This window comes from Pongo pygmaeus, chromosome 1 (genome assembly GCF_028885625.2).
Source record: "Pongo pygmaeus isolate AG05252 chromosome 1, NHGRI_mPonPyg2-v2.0_pri, whole genome shotgun sequence".
NCBI classification, from domain to species: Eukaryota; Metazoa; Chordata; class Mammalia; order Primates; family Hominidae; genus Pongo; species Pongo pygmaeus.
In genome coordinates this window covers 70872467-70892493 of record NC_072373.2, presented here as the reverse complement: position 1 = coordinate 70892493, position 20027 = coordinate 70872467, and the positions used below count along the sequence as shown (strand labels likewise).

General features: G+C 47.0%; 1 protein-coding gene across 5 annotated transcripts in view; it reads left to right on the top strand.

Moving 5' to 3' along the window:
• The first annotated feature begins 16792 nt into the window (after positions 1 to 16792).
• FAM20B (FAM20B glycosaminoglycan xylosylkinase) overlaps positions 16793 to 20027 on the top strand; it is a 48960-nt gene continuing 45725 nt past the window's right edge. Inside the window, exon 1 of one of the 5 annotated variants that reach the window (XM_063652997.1) lies at positions 16793 to 16911. The gene's annotated coding sequence lies outside the window, so the exon portion shown is untranslated. Of the gene's footprint in view, positions 16912 to 16979; positions 17035 to 17068; positions 17271 to 19004; positions 19080 to 20027 lie in introns of those variants that run through there. The other 4 variants (XM_063652976.1, XM_054459087.1, XR_008495189.2 and 1 more) reach the window with 4 other exon arrangements.

Sequence of the window (20027 nt, the reverse complement as noted above, 5' to 3'; positions counted from 1 at the left end):
AACACGCCCCTCTCTGGCCAGCAACTCGCAACAGGCAAAGCCTGAACCAGGGGAGCTGCTATAACAATAAGCACCACAACAGTGGCTGACTTTAATCACATGCCCTACTCCATTAGCCCTCAGAACAGTGTAATGACCACTAGCATTAGACCATTTTGCAGAGGAGGAAACAGAGGCTAAGAGAGATTTAATAACTTGGCCAGGTTCACATAGCTATGCTTTGGCAGCTCTGGAATTGGAACATGGTGAAATCCTGTCTCTACTAAAAATACACTTTGCCCTGCTGCTACACTTTTCAGGGACAGAAAAGGAAAACTATCTCAAGAGACAATGTGCAATGCTGAAATGGTGAAGGAAAAGCTTTTGGGGTAGTGAAGGGGAGCAGATGGCCTGATTCCCCTCCACCCTAAATAGGGTGTGTGTATATGTGTGAGTGTGTACAGAAACACAGATGCACATACATGACCACACATATACCCCCTGAGCCTTCCAACCAGAATCCACAGGCAGCACCATCTCCCTCTCCATAGCCTTTGCTGATCCTTATTCCTGAAGCTAGAAAGGGAGGAGGACCCTGAGATGAGTGTCTGAGGGGCATGTCCTTGGGACAGCTCTACTTAGTGACATTTGTAAGACCAGTGCTACGGTTATTTCAAGCAACTATCATTTCCCTTCCAGGATAATCTCAGATGTCATTTTTACTAATGAAATGAAAACTAACACTGAGCATCTATTATGTCCCAGTCACTGTGTTGGGCCCATTTAAATATGAATTATGTATTGTCTCTGACTTTAAAAGGCTCAGGAGAGCCTGCCAACTCCTGACTCCAACCTATTTAGCCATATTGCTTGTGCTTGTGCTTAATTTATAAATTAAATTGGAATTTCAAGGTCCCTGCTGATTGGCAAGTGGAATTACTAAATGATATTTAACCTAAGTGAAGTTGAACATCTCATGACTTCTGGATGGCAAGGAAAAGACCAAGGAGAAGTGGACCAAGAGGCTGGCTCTTGAAATAGCCCCACTCTTACCTTCAGGAAACCTTATGTCTGCTGAACTGCGTAGGAGTTCTGGCCCCTCCTTCCACTAGTTGTCACAACTGGAATGGTTAAAAGCAATGGTTCCCACCAGAATGGCTAAAATTTGAAAACTGACGATAGCAAGAGGAGCACCAGGAACTGTCATGCACTGCTGCTGAGAGTGTAAGGTGGTACAGCTACTCTGGACAAATCTTTGGCAGTATTCACTAAACGGGACACACATATACCTTATCAGCCATCAATTCCATGCCTAGGTATATAAGTAAAGTTTGTGCACATGTGCATTAAAAGACATGTATAAGAAGGTTCATCATAGCACTTTTGGTAACAACCAAAACTGAAAACAACCCACATGTCCAGCAAGAGTGGGATGGATAACAATACTGTGGTGTATTTACACAAGGGAGTACTCTAAGCAAGAAGGATAAATAGGCTGAGGGCAGTGGCTCACACCTGTAATCCCAGCACTTTGGGAGGCTGAGGCAGGCAGATCATTTGAGGTCAGGAGTTTGAGACCAGCCTGGCCAACATGGCGAAACCCCGTCTCTACTAAAAATACAAAAAAATTAGCTGGGTGTGGTGGCCCATGCCTGTAATCCCAGCTACTGGGGGAGGCTGAAGCAGGAGAATCACTTGGACCTGGGAGACGGAGGTTGCAGTGAGCCGAGATGGCACCATTGCACTCCAGCCTGGGCAACAGAGCAAGCCTCTGTCTCAAAAAAAAAAAGAAGGATACATGGTCTACAGCCACATGCTACTATGTGCACAGCTTTCCTAAACATCATATTCAGTGAAAAAGTCAGATAGGAGAAAAACACAGCGGCATGAACCCATTTACATAGCCATTTATATAAAGTTCAAAAACAGGCAAAAGTCACCTATGTTGCTTTTAAAAGCCAGGATAGAAGTTACCTTTGAGAAAGACTAAGAAGATAGAGATTGGGAGGGTTAGGTCAGGGTTTCCGGGATGCTGGTAATGTTAACATTTCTTGGCCTGGATGGCTGTTACATGGGTGTGTTCACTTTGTGATGATCTATTAATCTACAACCTTATGACTTTTAAACTTTTGTGTAAATGTATTCCTCCTATAAATTTTTTTTTAAATAATTAGGCTACATCCCAAAAGACAAGGGATAGAGATATAACCTAAAAAGTCAGATATGGTCACAGGCCCAGGGGCAAGGGGAGGTGAGGTTTGCTTCCCAGGATTCCCAGTCTCCCAATATTTACCAAAGGGACTTGTGAAAAAGGCCAGGAATGGGAAAGGGGGTGTCAGGGCCTTTGAGGTGGGTGGGCCAACTACCCAGAACTGCCTTGGCCACACTGCATGACTCTAGGCCTGTAAGCAACGTTTCTGAGAGGACTGGTTGCCCATCCCTTGCCCTCACTCACATCCCCAAAAGCAACTTTTGCCCTTGGGCCAATGCTAATTTTCTTTCTGAGATGATCATCAGATAAGGTTAGATGCTTCATATGGCCTCCATTCTTCTACAAAGAAAGGTCAATGCTAGTCAGGCGCACTGGCTCATGCCTGTAATCCCAGCACTTTGGGAGGCTGAGGCAGGAGGATCACTTGAGCTCAGAAGTTTGAGACCAGCCTGGGCAACATGATGAAACCCCATCTCTACTAAAAATTCAGAAAATTAGCTGGGCATGGTGGCACATGCCTGTGGTCCCAGCTACTCAGAGGCTGAAGTGGGAGGGGAAAAAAAAAAAAAAAGAAAGGTCAACACAGATAACCCAATCAAAAAATACACTACAGGTTTAGGCCCGGCGTGGTGGCTTACGCCTGTAATCCCAGCACTTTGGGAGGCCAAGGCGGGCGGATCACTGGGTCAGCCTGGACAACATGGTGAAACCCTGCCTCTACTAAAAATACAAAAATTAACTGGGCGTGGTGGCGGGCACCTGTAATCCCAGCTACTTGGGAGGCTGAGGCAGGAGAATCGTTTGAACTCAGGAGGCGGAGGTTGCAGTGAGCCGAGATCGTGCCATTGCACTCCAGCCTGGGCAACAGGGCGAGACTCCGTCTCAAAAAAAATAGACTACAGGTTTAAACAGGCTACTCACCAAAGAGGACATTCAATTGGCCAAGAAACATATACAAAGATGCTCAACAGCATTAGTTATCTGAGAAATGAAAATAAAAATTAAAACTGCAGTGAGAAACCATTAGACTTCCACCAGAATAGCCAAAATGAAAAGGACTGACAATACCAAGTGTTGGGATGCAGTGCAACTGTGTATCTTATCCATTGCCTGCTGGGACTGTAAATTGGCCAATCACTTGGTAAACTGCTTGGCAGTATCCAAACATACCCAGCAGTTTTACTCCTGGGAATATACCCAACAGAAATGAGAGCTGTGTCCACATGTTGAAACATCCAGAAAAGAATGTTCACAGCAGCTTTGTTCCTCATAGCCAAAAATTGGATTCAACCCAAATGTCCATCACAGGAGGGTGAATAAATATATTGAGGCATATTCATACAATGCAACACAACTCAGCAATACAGAAAAGAATGAGATGCTGCAGCACACATCAGCCTGGATGAATTTCCCATAATGTAGAGTTAAGAGAGGCCAGATGTAAGAGCACGTACTGTGTGATCCCGTTTACATGAAGTTCTAAATAGGCAACACCAATCTATGGTGGTAGAAGTCAGGACGGCAATCCTTTGCAAGATTGTGAGGTATGAACTGGGACGAGGTGCTGGAAATGTTTTGTGTCTTGGGTGGTGGTTACATTGATGTATATACATGTTAAAGTCCATCTAGTTATACACTTAAGATAGTGCACTTAAGAGGGCATGTGAGTTACACTTCAATAAAAACGTAAGTTTAAAAGAAAGAAAGAAGAAACAAAGGAAGAAAGGAAAGAAGGAAAGAAAGAGAAGGAATAAGTGAAAGGAAGATTGGCAAAATTCTGCCCTCTCATATGAAAAATGGTATAGCCTTTCTAGAAAACAGGCATTTTCTTAAAAAGTTAAACCTTCACCTACCATTTGACCCAACAATCCACTTTTAGGTATTTATCCTAGAGAAAGGAAAACTAATTTGACATAAAAGCCTGTATATAAATATTTATGCCAGCATTGCTCATACTTGTCAAAAACTGGCCACAACCCAAATGTCTTTCAAACTGTTACATCTATACAATAAAATACCACTTAGCAAAGAAAAAGAGTGGACTTGGGCCACCACGGGCGCGGTGGCTCACGCCTGTAATCCCAGCACTTTGGGAGGCCAAGGTGGGTGGATCACGAGGTCAGGAGATCGAGACCATCCTGGCTAACATGGTGAAACCCCGTCTCTACTAAAAATACAAAAAAATTAGCTGGGCGTGGTGGTGGGCGCCTGTAGTCCCAGCTACTTGGGAGGCTGAGGTGGCAGAATGGCGTGAACCCGGGAGGCAGAGCTTGCAGTGAGCCGAGATTACACCACTGCACTCCAGCCTGGGTGACAGAGCGAGACTCCATCAAAAAAAAAAGAATAAAAAAGAATGGACTACTGATATATGAAACAACATGCCTGAATCTCAAATGCATTATACTGAGTGAAAACCCAATCTCAAAAGGTTACATACTATATGATTCCATTTTTATGACATTCTGAAAAAGACAAAAATATAAGAACAGAACACATATCAGTAGTTGCCAGAGTTTAGGAATGGGGGAAGGTCTGAATACAAAGAGGCGGCATAAGAGAAATCTTTGGGGTGTTAGAATTGTTCTGTATCTTGCCTGAGGTGATAGTTACAAAAGTCCATATCTGTGAAAAATGCATGCAGTGTACACCAAAAAGTTAATTTTACTTTATGCAAATAAAACATTTTTCAAGTAAAAGCTGGCTGGACATGGTAGCTGAAGCCCGTAATCCCAGCACTTTGGGAGGTTGAGGCAGGCAGATCACCTGAGGTCAGGAGTTCAAGAACAACCTGGCCAACATTGTGAAACCCCATCTCTACTAAAAATCCAAAAATTAGCCAGGCATGGTGGTGGGTGCCTGTAGTCCCAGCTACTTGGGAGGCTGAGGCAGGAGAATTGCTTGAACTCGGGAGGTGGAGGCTGCAGTGAGCCGAGATCTGTTCACTGCACTCCAGCCTGGGTGACAGGGTGAGACTCTGTCTCACACACACACACACAAATCAAAAACCAAAAAACACCCCACCATTTTTCAAATAAAAGCAAAAAAAAAAAAAAACCATCAACCACACACAACCCAAAACAAAACTCTGCCCCCTGTCATGGGCTCTGGCCATCCTTCCTCCAAGCTCAAGCAGAAAGAGCAGATGGCAGAGGCCTTTGAGGACTAGGATAGGACCTGGTTGAGAGCAGACATTCATGAGCTTAATTTCTTATCCTGCTGTTCATGTAGCTTTGGAATGACCATGGTCCTATGAAATGCCATTAGCTCACTGTCCATTCTTGTGTCTTTGCCTTTTAATCCTTGGACCTCACCACTCAGAAATAGCTGGAGCTGCCACAACTGCCCAAGAAAGAATTTGCTCTCTGACATCAAGCCAATGAAGAGTCCCGTTGGGGCACACAGGAGAACTTATCACCCACTAGATCCTTCTTACCCATAACCCATGGCTCCTCCCAGCTAGTGGGACCAGGGCCATGAGCTGTTATTCATCCACATAGAGGGAATTATGGGACAGGGCCTTCAAGGTCCCCCTTGATCATACAGTGCCCGCCATGCCCCCACAGGGTCATGGCCCATCACACCTCAGCCCATATGCACAAGCTGGTTGCTTAGCTCAGAACTCCTTTCTCTCTCCCAAGGCTTTGCCCCTGCCCTCCTGGAATGTCACCCTTTCCCCCCCAAATGTGGCACTATCTGTTACCTTGGCTTATAGAACTTTCTACACCCAAGTCCTACTGATTCTTTCTCCTAAATACCCACAAGTGATCTCATCCCTGCCTGCTTCAGATTTTCAGCCTCTCTTGCCCAGACCATTGCTAGGTGGATAGCTTCTGGGCTGCCCTCTCTCCTCTGACCCCACACCTCTTCAATTCCCCTCCTCCTAAAAACCCCTTGGTTCCTCACCTAGGCAGGCACACAAGAACCTGGCCAGGCCCTTGCTGCTTTTCCTGATCCCTCCTCCTTCCCAGACACGTCCTCAACACTCCTATAAAACCTGGCCACTTGGGGCTGGGCATGGTGGCTCATAATCCCAGCACTTTGGAAGGCCAAGGCGGGTGGATCACCTGAGGTCAGGAGTTCGAGACCATCCTGGCCAACATGGTGAAACCCCATCTCTACTAAAAATATAAAAATTACCTGGGCATGGTGGCGCATGCCTGTAGTCTCAGCTACTCAGGAGGCTGAGGCAGGAGAACTGCTTGAACCTGGGAGGTGGAAGTTGCAGTGAGCCGAGATTACACCACTGCACTCCAGCCTGGGTGACAGAGCAAGACACTGTCTCAAAAAAAAAAAAAGTCTGGCCACCAGCTCTTCCACTCCTCCATGTCTCTGCTCACACTGATCCCTCTGCCTGGAGTGTCCTTCCCTCCCCTCTGTCCAGCTAGTAAACCCCTCATTTTCTTTAGGCCCTACTCCAATCCACCTCTCTGTGAAGCCTTTCCTGACCACAATGCCCTCCATTCATCTGCCCCAGGAACATTCATTCATTCCACAAGTAGTTATGCCCCACCTATGTGCTAGGAATTAGGATGGATAAGGACCCTGCTCTTGGGGAGTACATTCATCTTGGCAAGGCTGATAATCCTTGCAATATCATCCTGTATAATTTCAGAATGATTAAGGTGAAGGGCTGCAGAATGATAGATGCTCATGGCGGCATTGCTGAGAGGATGCCACGTAAGCAGATACCTGAGGAATTCCTCCTCACCCTCCATGTCCTGAACACTCTGCATTCTTTATTTTTTTTTATTTTTTTTTTATTTTTTTTAAGACGGGGTCTTGCTCTGTCACCCAGGCTGGAGTGCAGTAGCATGATCTCAGCTTACTGCAGCCTCCACCTCCCAGGTTCAAGAGATTCTCCCACTTCAGCCTCCCAAGCAGCTGGGACTACAGGTGAATGCCACTACGCCAGGTTAATTTTTTTAGGCTGGAGTGCAGTGGCGCAATCTCAGCTCACTGCAACCTCTGTCTCCTAGGTTCAAGCGATCCTCCTGCCTCAGCCTTCCAAGTAGATGGGATTACAGGTGTGCACCACCACGCTGGGCTAATTTTTGTATTTTTAGTGGAGACAGCTGTCACCATGTTGGCCAGGATGGTCTCAAACTCCTGAACTCAGGTGATCCACCTGCCTCAGCCTCCCAAAGTGCTAGGATTACAAGCGTGAGGCACCGCGCCCGGCCGTGAGCGTTCTGCATTCTTTATGGTCTCTCCTTGATAGGGTTGTGAGACTTAGCAAATAAAAACATTGCATAGGACATACTTATACCAAAAAATTGTTCTTGAAATTCAAATTTAATGGGACCACCTGTGTTTTATCAGGCAACCCTACTCCTAGGATCTCACTGCCCTGTGAGTTCAGAGAAGGAGCACCCTCAGGGCCCAGCACTGTGGCTGGCTGCAGTAGGCACTCAATAAACACTAAAAGAATGAGCCATTAAGCAGATGCATGAGCAGCACTTGCTAAGTTGTACTGCATTTTGCATTTGCTTGCTGACTCCCCTCCTGCATCGCAAGCCTCTGCTTGCTGCGCAGGCAGTGTTAGATGGCATCCTCTGTACCTAATGCAGCCTGAGGAGTGGTTTAGGGAGAATATATCTGCCTCTTACCATCTATTAGTGCCTCCCCTACCACCCCAAGTAATATTCAAATAAGAAAAACAATTTTAGAATGTGGCAATGTATGTAATGACATGGAAACTGAGAAACATTTTCTCAATCATATGTACATGAATAAAAACACCTTTGGAAAACTTTGCGATATTTATAGGCTGCAGTGAATAATCTATGAAAAAACTGCTTCCATCTAGTGCCCTAGCTACCCCTTTCCAACCAGACAGCCTCTACGAAACCCTTCCTCTTTCAGAATCGTGGAGCTGGCAAAAAGAGCTGACCAGTAGATGTCTGTTATATGAATGATGGCAGAATTTTACTGTGATTCCGGGCCTATGTGTCAATCTTCCCACTGGACTGGGATCCTGCACAGGCCAGCAAGATGTCCTTATTGTCCCCAGGCCCAGCACGCAGCAGCAGCTCAGGAAATGGGGGTTGAAAATCTATCAAGAGCCACATCTCATACTTGATGTTAAAGCTTCCCCGAAGGAAGGCTGGTTCAAGTGCACACCCCATGTTGCCCTCTGGAGGTCAGCAATCACATCAAGGCCCAGCCCAAACCACACACTAGCAAGCAGCCCAGAAAGGGTGTGGTCCAGCTGCCCCACAAGTCCTGTGAATAAGCCCAGTCTTCACTCCCAGTTCATAAAAGGGCCACTGTCCCAGGGCAGCCTCAGCTCCTGTTGGTTTCAACTCAGAAGGAGAATGTTGTTGCTTGAGCCTCTTTTGAGCTTTAAAAAGGACAAGGAAAGGCACTGTGTGGAGTGTTTTACTTTTGACTTTTTTTTCATGACTACAAACTGTTGGATGTTGAAAACCTTGCATTTACTTGTGAATTGCCAGTCTGTGTTTGCGTATGGAGGAAGGTAAGATTTGCAGGGCTGGAATTATTTTCATTTTTCTTGTAAGTTTCTCCAGTACTTAGCTTTTCATTGAGCATTCTATATTTATTTCTGTGTCATTATGTCATTCTTTGGTGCATTTTATAACCTGTGATGCTGAAAGCTGCCTTCCTTCACATTGTGGGCTGGAGTCAGATAGGCCAATACAGTCACACGGCATCCACCAGAAGTTAGTGCCGTAGAACACGGTCCTGAATAAGCACACCAATTTGCTACGAGAATGAGCACAGAAAGACTGTGTATAATAGTATCAAAGAATAATTCAAAGACATAGGGTTAATTATTAGGGCACCATTTACTTGTATACAAGGGAAACCAATAACAGCTTTATTTCGTATATCAGAGCCAAAATAAGAAATAGGAAAAGAGGAGAAAGGAGAAAAATGAAAAACTGCAGACATGTGAAAGATAATGAACTTTGCCTTTTCTTGAGTAAGCTGCTGATTAGCAGGCAGCTAGCTAAGAAGGCCAGAGGGTGTTCTGCCCTTGACATCTGGATGAATCATCAAAGAGGATAATTCCAGCTGCTTATGGATTCTCCAGGAGCCCTTGGAGTGGAACTGTGCTGTATCCGTGACGAAGTTCCCTCTGTGTCACATGTGCCTGGGTCCTGGGAGAACACCTCCATCTCTGTTATGCCTCTCTGCCCTATGACTTTTATGTAAAAAGTCTCAATGGTAAGCAGCCTAAGTGTCTAACTTAAAAGGAACCAGCTAAACAAACTTCAGTATAACCTCAGCATGGAATACCAAGGATCTTTTTTTTTGAAACCGAGTTTCACTCTGTCGCCCAGGCTGGAGGGCAATGGTACAATCTCAGCTCACTACAAACTCGCCTCCCAGGTTCAAGCGATTTTCATGCCTCAGCCTCCCGAGTAGCTGGGATTACAGGTGCCCGCCATCACGCCTGGCTAATTATTTTTAGTAGAACCGGGGTTTCACTATGTTGGCCAGGTTGGTCTCAAACTCCTGACCTCAGGTGATCCTCCCGCCTCGGCCTCCCAAAGTGCTGGGATTGCAGGCATCAGCCACCACGCCCGGCCCCAAAGATCTTTTAAAAATGTTGTGATTTAAGAAAATGCTGTAGTAAAAATATGTAATAATGTAGAAGTTGTTCATGATATACCATTAAGTTATGAGTTTGTGGGGACACAAACACTCAGTCCATAGCATTAAATCTGTATCAGTCAAGGTTCTCTAGAGAAACAGAACCAATAGGATCTTTGTATACATATATCTCTAGAAAGGGACTTATGAGAAGGTATTGGCTCACATGAATATGGAGGTTGAGAAGTCCCACAATCTGCTGTCTGCAAGCTGGGGACCCAGGAAAGCTGGTGGTATAACCTGAGAGCCAGAGGGCCGATGGTATAGATTCCAGTCCAGATCTGAAGGCCTGAGAAGCAGGGGTAGCAAGGGCAGGGGAAGATCCATATCCCCGCTAAAGTAGTCAGAGATCATATATTCAACCTTCTTCTACCTTTTTGTTCTGTTTATACCCTGAACAGATTGGATGCAGTCCACCCACACTGGGGAGGGCCATCTGCTTGACTCAGTTCACCAATTCAAATGCTAATCTTTTCCAGAAACACCCTAACAGATATATCTAGAAATAATATTTATCTGGGCATCCCATGGCCCAGTCAAGTTGACACATAAAATTAACCGTTGCCATAATCCAGTGGGGAGAAAATGGTGCCTGAACATGAGCAGTGGTTGGGTGGCTGGAAGGAAGGAGATGGATTGAGAAGTCTCTAGCAGCCACAGTTGGCAGAACTTGGTGCTAATCAGAGGTGGGGGTGAGAAAAATGAGTCTAAGACAACTGATGGTTTTGGTTGGATGACTGGTGGTCACATTAAGTGAGACCCTTTCTTTCTTTCTGTTTTCTTTCTTTCTTTCTTTCTTTTTGAGATGGAGTTTTGCTCTTGTTGCCCAGGCTGGAGTGCAATGGCCCAATCTTGGCTCACCGCAACCTCTGCCTCCTGGGTTCCAGTGATTCTCCTGCCTCAGCCTCCCAAGTACCTGGGATTACAGGCATGTGCCACCATGCCCAGCTAATTTTGGATTTTTAGTAGAGATGGGGTTTCTCCATGTTGGTCAGGCTGGTCTCAAACTCCCGACCTCAGGTGATTTGCCCACCTCGGCCTCCCAAAGTGCCGAGATTACAGGCGTGGGCCACTGCGCCCAGCCGAGACCCTTTCTTGTGCATTGCCATGGTGAAAATACCAGGCTGGTATTACCATTTCTTCCAAAGCGTTGCTAACATCTCTGAAAATCCTAGCACACTCCCTTCAGTGGTCCCCTGTACTCCCTTGCCTGAGGGATCTCCCTGCCTACATGCCATGCCTCCTTATTTCGCCCATCGGCCCCAGAGGGGTAGAGCAGGCATCAGTTAGGTACTGATTCTTTCTCCCTGGGCTTATAGTCCCACTGTGTTGAGTACCTTGTCCTCCTCTGTTCTGGGTCACCTCCCTGTGCCACAAACATCTACCTTCCAGGAAAAGATCACAAACTGTAGGACCGAAGACTAGATTTCAACACATAGATGTCTATGATTTGGCCTGCTCTGTGTATGTGTGTACACACACACACGCGCACACACACACACACACACACACACACACACAAATGTAAATGCCTTTGAAGGAGGGACCAGGCTCTCTGGTATGTCATGTTCCCTCAACCCTTCTGGTTGCCTCACCTTTGGCCTGCTTTGCTCATTTCCCTTCATGCCTGACAGCCACAGGCTTCTGTATGTCTAAGCCCCACTGGAAGGAAAGATGTAGGGGGTCTGGTCCACCAAGGGGCAGCATCTTGACCAACAGTGCACTGGCTTTCTTCCTTGTCACATCTTTCTCATCCTTGCTCACAGCAGGATGAGCGCTTGGAGAGAAATGGCTGGCTTCCTACAGAGGGTTACCAAAAGACCAAGCTATCTTCCCTTGAAAATAAAACCCAATTACCTGTATATTAGATTGAACTATATAAAATTGCACATGTTCAACTTTGCCCTATAAAGATGACAATTTCATATGATTCAACCTATTCACATGGCCCTGGCTTAGTTGCTAGCAGGACAATGGTTCTCAGCCTTGGTTGCAAATTAGAATAAACTGGAGGTTTTAAAAAATACCCTTGCTAGGACCTCACCACAAGACTATTAAATTCAAATTTTTGCAGATGGGGGCAGGCATAGAGCTATTTAAAAAGCTCCTCTGGGCTGGGCCCAATGGCTCAAGCCTGTAATCCCAGCACTTTGGGAGGCCAAGGCAGGAGGATCGCTTGAAGTCAGGAGTTTGAGGACAGCCTGGCCAATGTGGCAAAACCCCATCTCTACTAAAAATACAAAAATTAGCCAGGCATGGTGGTGCGCACCTGTAGTCCCAGCTACTTGGGAGGCTGAGGCAGGAGAATCACTTGAACTCAGGAGGCAGAGGTTGCCGTGAGCTGAGATCGCACCTCTGCACTCCAGCCTGGGCGACAGAGGGAGACTTTGTCTCAAAAAAAAAAAAAAAGCTCCTCTGCAGCCAGACTGAGAATTGTCCTCTAGCACATCCCTCGGCCAGCCATGAAAAAGGCTCAAAGAGCCTTCTGCTGAACTCCTTACCACATTTTCCATGGATAAGAGCCTTCTGCTGAACTCTTTACCACATTATCCATGGATGGTAGAAGCTTCCTGGCTTTCCAAGCAGGGTCTCAAAGAGAAGTCTGAGGAACCCAGAACTTCCATGTGGCTGCAATTACTTCATGTATTGAATTGAGTCAATAAAAAACAGCTTCCATCACAACAAAAAAACGTATATTAAATACCAATATGCCTGTGGTACCATCCTAGGCATATTACAAAAGTATTGCCTTGTGAGAATTAGCAATCTGGAATTTGCAATATTGTCTCCACCCAATCCCTTGAAGAGCCATATGTGGCATTAGAGAAATTCACAACAAACTGGAAAATGTCAAAGATGTGGCCCTGGACATTTACTGAAGTGTATATACCACAACAAAGTGTACATTTTGGGCTAGTTAAACAAATTTCTATAGCCATACATGACAGTTAAGTGAAACACAGCTTTGAGAGCCATAACTCCTCTGCATTTCTTACTAACTCTGGAAATCTAACATATCCATTAATGTATTTTTCTTTTTGCTTTTACTGTGCAGGTTTAAAGAACAAAATAAATAGGTAAATATATTTTCAGAATAAAAGAGAAAACATCCCGTATTACTTTTGGGGGTGATGAAAATGTTCTAAAATTAGATTATGTAAATGGTTGCTCAACTCTGTAAATATACTAAAAGGCACTGAGTATATTTTAAGCAAGTGAGTTTTGTGGTATGTATATCTCAATAAAGCTTTTCTTAAAAATAATATTGCTAGAGTGAAAAAATAACCGAAAGATTCCCACCACTTTCAGAATCCGCAGCCCGAATGTCTCAGCAGAGAAGCTGGGTGTGCCTGTGTATGTATGTGGCTTATGATGCTGTCCCTGGGACGTGAGTTGTTTGCTCAGATGGCATTGACAGGGGTGCCACGTGATGGGGTAAGTGGGCAGTCCGTTGCTATAAGCAAGAGGCGAGCTGGGAGTAGCTCTGCAGAGCTGGTGGCAAAATGAAAGAAAGGAGTTTGCCCCATTGGGAAAGAAATGCAGAAGCAGCTGTCCACAGACAGCCCAATGCAGAGAACAAACCTGCCTGGGAAGCAGCTGAGGCAGGGCACATGCTCCTGGAGGAAACAGAGAGATACGTGTTCTCCTTTACTCACTAGCCTTCCCCGTCACCCTCTCCCCAGGCTCCTGGCACCTTGGAACAGCATGAGCTTTCCTAGGGCTCCTCTAGACTTGCTTGATGTAGAATTAATTTAATTAGTTTCAGAGGGATCCATCATGGTGACTGTATTACCTAGGTTAAAAGAAACTGTGTGTGTGTGTGTGTGTGTGTGTGTGTTTGCGCACGCACGTGCATGCGTATATATTTTGCCTTCGTGTATGCAAAAGCACCTTGAGACAATATCCTCCTTCTAACTTGGGATTGCTGGACTGTTATTGGAGTCCTAGGGCTTGACAAATTGGCAGAGACTTGGAAATTCTGAAACAGTTTAAGGAAAATGCTTACAATGATGAAGGAACCAAGAAACAAGTCTCTGGGGCTCAATTCCCTGCTCTGCAGTACCTGTTCTCAAACCTTCCTTCAAGCATTGCATGGCTACCATGGGCCATGTGCAGTGTTAGTGCTACAGAAGATGCAGATGTCGATACAACCTGGGGAACGGGGTCAGACAGATCCCCAAAGACTTCAATACACCCCACCGCAAGACAGTTACAAATAAAGTGCTGGGTCTCAGAAGCCAAGGAAAGCATGTGCAGTTGGGAAGGCTGCTTCATGAACAAGCAGCACTGAGAGCTGTATAACATTTTTACAGGTGGGAGTGAGGTGGATTTCCTGCAGGAAGAATCAATGTGATCACAACCACGAGGGCAGGGAAAGGAGAGCAAGTGAGCCCCTTAGGTTGGAGGATAAGGAATTAGCAGAAAATGGTCCTGAAAAGGTGACTGTGGCAGTAAATGCCAAGCACAGGTGTCCCTATTGAATTCCGCAGGCCACGGACAAGCCTCTGGTGGGTTCCACACTGGGGCTAATTCCAAGATTGGGGTTCCACATTGGGGCTAATATCCATCCCTCTGCTAAGGATGCCTACCACCCTTGGCTGGAGGGGGACAGCCAAATTCCTGCTCTGGTTTTAGCTCAATGAGCTTCAACACATCAATGTGGAGAAGGTACTTTGTATGAGGCACTCTACAAGTGGGAATAAAGATGAAATAGTGTATGTCTTTAAAAATCCTTGCAGTTTGGGAACAAGGAAGAAAGGCAAAGAGGAGATTAGACAATGACACGTAGAACCATACATCGTATGAGTGGTAAAAGGAGCATCACAGGAGTCTTGACAAAGTGCTCAGACCTCCTTAATTGGGGTTCATGCCAGCTTCTCAAGAATGGGACCCAGGCTTTCTTCATCTCTGCATGGTCTGGTAGCTCAGTGCCTGGCACTTGGTAGACATTCATTAAATGAATGAATGTATGCATCAGTGAATGAATGAATAAACAAACAAATGAACAATTCTCCTGTCACGCATGATCTGCTGAAGATGGCGGCTGTAAGTTCACAGAGCACTGCCTAACTTTGGTTCATATTGTTCCTCTCTTCTCCGTATTTTGCTCACCTCAATACCAGCCCACACTGTTTTCCTGGACTGTGATTCTCTCAGTGATCACAGAGTCTGTGCTGCATAATTTAAGTGTTCTTATTCCTTGCAGCTGCTTCCTGTGTGGTAGTCATGTAAACGCCCTTCTTAAATGATTGCATCCCTCACAATACTTAGAATATATTGACTGTTGATTGGTTGGAAAATAATGCAGTACGGGGGAGGGGGCAGAAACTGACATCATGGAGTGTCAGGCACGGTGCTGGTGCTATGCATACACTCAAGAAGGGCCTGGGTAATGCAACATGGGGAAGGGAAAACTGGGGGGAAGAACAATTTTGTCGTCTGAAAGCCTTTCACAGAGAGGCCCTGAACCCATGGCTCTCCTTCTCTGAGGACACAAAAGGAAGAAATGTGTCTGTCCCGCAGTATGTGGGATGGATAGATGGATGCGAAATTAAGCACTGAAATGGGTTGCTTGGAGAGGCAATGACTGCCCCCGGCCCCCATCTGAAAATCCTTAAAGACAGAAGGGATCATCCGCTCAGGAAGCTGAGGCTGCAGGATAAGCTGGCCTTTTCCTGAACAGTGACAGTTGGAGCGTTCACCCTCACTGTCCTTGTCGGAGTTACAGGCAAGAAAGGAGAATCCTTTTCGATAAAGTGTCTTAAAGGAACTGTTGATTTACCCTTTTGCTTTATGGTCTCCTGATGTAGTGAGCAAGGTTCAGGGAGATCAGCTAACTGCAGGCAGACCGATCTTCCTGTGCAGAGAAATAAGGTAGATTCTCATTATCATCCAGCTCATTTTCCCAAGAATTATGTATTCCCCGGCCAGAAAACGACCTCCAAACCTCCAAACCTTTTCAGCTACACCCAGCAAAAAGCTAATACAATGCCTTCTGCATTTGACTGTACGCCCCATGCAGTGATTAATGCTGCCTCCCTAACTACATTGTCCGGAGCGAGTGTCAAGCCCAATTATTTCTCTAGGATCTCCTGATAGTAAATGCTCAGTAAATATACAGATGAATAACACCTAATCCTACACAATAATCTTAGAGTACTTTCCCCACACATTTCCTAACTTAATCCTCACAACAACCCTGTGAAGTTAATAACTCCCATTTTCCAGTTGAGGAAACTGATGCTCAGCACAGTTAACTGGCACATCCAATATCATACAGCCAGTAAGAAAGAATTCTGTTCAGTACGCCTTACTGATTAAATGAAATATGTGGCCTGAAGAAAAAGTGTCAGCTCAGTCTTTCCCCATCACGCATCTTATTCCATGGAGTAACCTGCATTAAATTTCAGGGTCAGGCACACTAAGTTTGCGCTTTAGTATATGGTGAATAAATGGATGGACACAGTGGCGGCTCTGTATAAAGTCAGCGGAAAGCAAACAAAGGGAAGGCAGAATCTGTCACACGATTTATCTGCTCCCATTGGGTGCACTGCGGTCGGGCATTGGCAACCCAGGGGCAACTGACCTGCCCTCATGGGGCTTACGGTCCTTAGCAAAAGACAGATGTAAAACAACTAATATTACAGTAAATGAATCATAATTTTATGAGATGCTCCTGAAAGTATGTAGCAGGACGCTCTGCTCTGGTCCGAATGAAGAGCCATCTGCACTCAGTGTGGGAAGGCTAGCCTTTTTCTGGGCAAAAGAGGCGGGGGATACATTTAGATAGGCAGATGTTCCGAGCAGAAGTCAAGGCAAATTAAAAAGGCAACAGGAGGAGGGAAAATGCTTCTCACAAACAGAACTTGACCTATGGGACCGCAACTCTGCAGTCCTGCTGCCTGGCTGCCTACCTACCTAAGAAAAGCAGGAAAGAAAAAGCGAAGACGGGGAGAGAGATGGAGGACAAATACAGAAAAAGAAAAAAGAAAGAGCGAAGGAAGTGAGAAGTGAGAGGCCAGTTTATGTAAGCGGGCAGGGCGAGGCGGCCGGGAGGAGTAGAGACCAGCGCCGGCGCCGAGGGAGTTAAGCGGACGGGCCCGGTACGGAAGAGGTTAAGGGGGGCAGTCCGGAGCGGGTCCGGTAGGGGCCGCCTACTGGGCGGGGGCGGGGCCGCGCCGAGCGAGCGCTGGGATTGGCCGCGGGGCAGGCGTTACGCTAGGACGGTACCAACAGCCGGGGGCCGCGGAGGCGGGGGGTGGGTGCGGGACTGCCGCTCTGCGCGGGGAGAGGTGGCCTGGGAATGGCCGGGCCGGGGGTGGGCGGGAGCCGCTGTGGCGGCGGCGGCTGGGGGCGGTGAGCGCGGCGTGGGGCTGCCCCTCCCCGGAGGCGGCGGGGGCGGCCGGGGCCGCGCCGCACCGCACGGCGCGGGCGGCCATGGAGCGAGCCTAGGGCCCGACAGGTGAGTGGCGTGGGGGCGGGGGAGGGCGCGCGACCCCCGCCCCCGGCGCGGCGGGCGGGAAAATGCGGACCGGCACGCGGGCGGGGCACGGTGCGTGGCGCGCGCCGGGCTGGGGCCGCCTGGGGGCGGGGCGCCTCCCTGAGGGGCCGGGCACCGGTACCCTGAGCCGTCCCCGAGTGGCCGCGGACGGGTCCCGGGCGAGGGCCCGAGGCTTCCTGGGAGACCCGCTAGGGCCGCGTGTCCCTGCGTGCGGTCGCGGCTGAAAGGACGCGGCCTCGGCCGCCACCTCCCTGGCCCACCTGAGGCGCGGGCCCACCTGGGGCCGCCTCAGGCTGCCAGGGGCCCTTCTAGTGACCGTCTCTCGTCCCCTTGCGCGGTCCCCAGAGGCGATTGGCCCCGGTGCCTCTCTTGTGTTCCCCAGAGCGCCCGTTGCGGCAGCCCAGGGAGCGCGCCCTCGCGGGGTCCTTGCTGGGCCCGCCTCGTGGCCGGGAAGCGCGAGTGACCTGCAGGCTGGAGGCGGAAGGCGGGGCAACCGTGTCCGGGGCCCGAGGTCTCCTGGGGTCGTGCGCCGGGCGCTCGCAGAAGGGCACAACTTAAGGAATGCTATGTTAGCCGTCAGTGGGCTGCGCTTGAGATTTCATTTCCGGGTGTGACGGCCCCGCGATTAAGAGCGGACCGATACGTTTCCCTTAATGATGAATGTGAATAGTTGTTGAGCTGCGTCCTTGATTGTGGGTTCTGATAAGAAATTCATTCTAATCTGACTTCTGTTAACCTGCCAGTCTCCGGATAAGAAGAGAAGGGGTAGAAGGATGGATTGGAGGGAAAGTAGGGGTAACAGGGCTTGGTTAGTCTTCATGGAATTATTAGTCCTAAAGACCATACCATCATTGGGATGGATAAGGAGTTTCTAATTTGGGAAAATGAGAGTTGCTTGGTATTGCGACTTGGGTCTAGTGCCAGATATCAGCATCTTCCCCACCCAGCCAGCTTCCCTCTGGAGGTTTGATTTCTCACTTGGAAGGGAAGTAGGAATGTGGGTTTTTTTTAGCCTTTAGCCTTTAAATTGTAGGACTTTATAAATCTATAATCTGGCACAAGTTAAGATTGCCATTTATTAGCCACGCCTATCTTTCTTGCGTTGTAAATTCTTGCAAAAATTTCACTGGCGTTGATTTCTAAAAATCTGGTTAGAGATCTCAGTGTGCTTATGTATTACAAACATTCTTTGAGTTTATGCAGGATCTTTGAGCTAAGCTTAGAGCACTTCCTCAAATATGATTCGTTATCACGACTGTCTTTGAGAAACTGAGGTACAAATGGTAGAGATGCTAAATTATTTGCCCAGACACATAGCCAATCTCAGGGAGATTTAAAGTCAATGTTTTCTATTAATAACTTTTCTAAAATTTGCAAAGATGTTGGACTTTGGCCTCTAGAACCGTACAATGGAATCAGTTAGCAGGAGTCCCTTTCCCATTTAAAATTACGTATCAAAGGAGAATACAAAGGCACACACAAGTATAATAATTCAGACTGTCAGTCTGACTCATGATAAAGTGCAGTGATAAATATGGATATGGATACAGGTAAAAGATGATCAAGACATCTTGGAGTTCACAGCATTTCTTTTCTGGCTGGTGACATGGTGGCGCCCCGCCCGCGTGCCGGTCCGCATTTTCCCGCCCGCCGCGCCGGGGGCGGGGGTCGCGCGCCCTCCCCCGCCCCCGCGCCACTCACCTATCGGGCCCTAGGCTCGCTCCATGGCTGCCCGCCATGGTGGAGTCACCAGCCAGAAATGTGACATTGGTATGCTTTATTCGTTTCTCTAGAACTGGTAGGACAGTAGCTATGTTTTGGTGAATGAATGGAAACTAGAAAACACATACCCTGCTTTTCTTTTTGGTTCTTAAGATTAGAGAAAAAAACACATCACTGTTTCTGTCATCTTTATTTTTATAATCTTTTATATCATGGAATTATTTTATGTTAAATTGATAATTCCTTGACTTTTAGTTCATTCTCTTGATTTCCATTTGTAGATTCCAGGCCTTTCACACAGCCTTAAAGTTTCTGCTTCTTATCTCTTCTGAATTTTAAATTCCTAAATGAAACTTTCTGTTCCTTCACTTTCAGGGCAGACTTCAGCTTCCCACACTTTGTGTGTCTATCATTTCATTGGTGTAAAACCCTAAAATCATTTCATTAGTGTAAAACCCTAAAGCCAGATACTTCAGCTGTTGAATTGATAACTTTTAAAAATAGCTAACCACAGAGGTTGTCTCTTGGTGATTGCCACAGTCTCATAACAGAAGCAGGAGGGCGTTCTTTGTATTCTATAAGAATACATAAAAATACAGTTGGTCGGGCGCGGTGGCTTACGCCTGTAATCCCAGCACTTTGGGAGGCCGAGGCAGGCGGATCACGAGGTCAAGAGATTGAGACCATCCTGGCCAACATGGTGAAACCCCGTCTCTACTAAAAATACAAAAATTAGTTGTGCATGGTGGTGCACGCCTGTAGTCCCAGCTACTCAGGAGGCTGAGGCAGGAGAATCGCTTGAAGAATCGCTTGAACCCAGGAGGCAGAGGTTGCAGTGAGCCAAGATTGCACCACTGCACTCCAGCCTGCTGACAGACTCCGTCTCAAAAAACAAACAAACAACAACAACAAAAGGAGACTCTCTTCTGAATCTGAATCTTAGTCATTCTGGGACTAAGTGCCAGGTGGTTTTGTGGATTGGGATGGGGAGCACAG